Here is a 2,729-nt window from a genome sequence, read left to right on the forward strand (position 1 = left end):
CGGTTATGAAGTAATTGTCAATGAATTGAAAATCGGAGAAACGGATATTTTATTTGAGAGCATCAGATAAAAGCATTACCTCTACTTCTTAATCAATAACAATTCGATCGATTATCACAGGAGATGTTACTCTTCAAGGTAGGATCCAAATAAATATCCTTGGAAAGGTAAGGCTACGCAAGTCGTAAGTCATAGATTCTATACGTTTCCAGATTAGAAAAATTGGTGAAACAGACCTCCGTCTGTGTATCACAATCACCAACTGCACTTGACTTCCTTCCTAATAACGAAATTCTTCATAAATAAGCATGTGTCATCACATGAAAATGAAACATGAACATGAAAATATGCAATTCGGAAACATTTGAAAATTTAAAGAATCGACAAGAAGCAGATCACATAGCTAGCATGGAATCCCGGAGCAGGCTGTATTATTGTGAGAGGCACAAGATATTCCACCGCAGACGTGATGAGCCACAATGCTCTCACGCTGAAGAAGGTGTGCCGCATTCTGAATCAAGTTCAAAGGCCACCCATACGTCACCCAAAACCTCAGGAGCCGAAGCTGCCGAAACACTCCAACTGTTTTTCAACAATTGCTTCGGATGAAGCAATTATCAAAGCAGCTGGACGAGATTGAAGAAAAACAAAAATCCGTAAAGCAGCAGATACAAGATATTTTCGCAGCCCCTTTAGACGAGTAACAACTTCGAGATGGGTAGGATTACACCGTGACACCTCAGGAAGTTAACAGGAAACCTACAATCTGAGAATAAAAATATTCAATAATTGAGATTGAAAGAAAAAAGAAGAAATTATAGGTCCTCGTGTGGTAGTTAATCTTACGTAGTATTTTTATAGGATAACATTAAGAAATATTGTTGAACATACGATTAATTTTTTTTAGTGTTTTTCTAACATTAATAATAACACGTAGGTGTATACATACACAATATAGGCTATACGCAAATATGACAATTAGGGAGTGATAGCACACTTTATAATCACCCAAATAAAATAAGGATTAAAATAGCGATGAATAATTATAATAAACAATACGAAGTCAAACGAAAAAAAAAAGGTTGCAACCTTTGACCCTATCTATCCATATAGGAAATTCAAGGTGAGTCACCAGTAGACATAATGTATAATGAACTACATTAACGAACTAATGTAAATTCATAACTGTAAGCGAATATTTGTAGTATGAGAAACATTGTAACACTATTAACATTCACTGACTTGCGAATCATTGCAACTACGGACGATAAAGATCTATGAACAATCACACCAGTTCTTACTTCACTATGCTTTCAACCGCTTATTTTGAGCTATCGCTAAGAGGAATAGTGTTCATTGAAATGAGCTCTTGATGGCCACTCAACCGTTACATTCTCGGAAGGTGACAGGGAAGACACATAAACGTAAGGCAGCACCAAACAGAGTAAGAATTTGGCTACGCACCGCTCCGACAACAGACACATCATAAGTCGCAATATTCGGGAATTGGCTATCCACGTACAGGACAATACAGGAAAGTCACAAGTGCCGACCTACAAGCCACTAAACCTCCAAAAAAAAATTCTGACACCGTTAAATAGGAGAATCCAACTTTGGAAATGAACCAGACAGGCGAAAAGATATCGACACCTGTCTGCAAGTGAGTAATGATTGATATCTGAATTACAAGAAAACTTCATGCAAAAATCTGAAGCGATGGTTTGGTTTCAACTCCTTGCTTTCTCAAAATGGAAGTAAAAAAAAATGGTACGCATTGCAATCGAAATGCTTTCGTTCATACCTGTGAAAATTGTCAATGGTCAGCTCCAGACATGACTGGCGGGAGAGGATTCGAATACTGCTGGAGTCCAACGCTCCCCTCTGTCTCATTATACTGCATTGTTTCCATTGCGGAAAATCCATCTGAATGGGTTTGGCAAACATTTATAGTGAATTCCAAAAAGTCGATTCACCCCATCGAGCTTACCTCGTCTGCTTATCCAAGGTCATCATCGTCCATGATGTTTTTCGGAATCTCATTCACTCGATGGGTGCAACACCAGTCGGTTAAAGCACGTCTCAATCTGTACACGAGAAAATTTCACGCATTCATCAGAAAATGGTCAATGAATGGCAGGACGTAAGTCGCGTGAATAGATTTAAGATAGCAAGGATTCTAGTGCACGTTTTGCGACATTAACATGTGCGTTTTCTGTGGCGGAGAAAAGATCACACTAACTTTTTCAGAGCTTTACACTGATTCGCTGAAAAGCAAACTCTCCATGTCAAGAGGAACACTTTTGCTCTGGCAACTTTTCGAGCGCAATGCAATGTATTTCGGGTTTATGCTCACTCCTTGGTTTCTCAAAATGAGAGTCAAAAAAAATTTGTCGAATTCCACTCGAAATAATTTTGTTCATACCTATGAAAATATTCTATCATCAGCTAGACGTAACTGGCGCAAATCGATTCAAAGCGGGATTCGAAAAGGGACCATGATGAGTTTTACAGAACTTTACACTATTCGATTCCAAGTAAGTTCTTCATATCGAGAGAAACACTTTTGCTCTGCAAACGTGTCGATCGCCATGCAGTGTATTTCGGGTGTATGCTCACTCCTTGGTTTCTCAAAATGGAAGTAAAAAAAAATTGTACGCATTGCAATCGAAATCCTTTCGTTCACACCTGTGAAAATTGTCTATGGTCAGTTCTAGACGTAACTGGCGGAA

This window comes from Fopius arisanus, unplaced genomic scaffold (genome assembly GCF_000806365.1).
Source record: "Fopius arisanus strain USDA-PBARC FA_bdor unplaced genomic scaffold, ASM80636v1 scaffold00182, whole genome shotgun sequence".
Lineage (NCBI taxonomy): Eukaryota > Metazoa > Arthropoda > Insecta > Hymenoptera > Braconidae > Fopius > Fopius arisanus.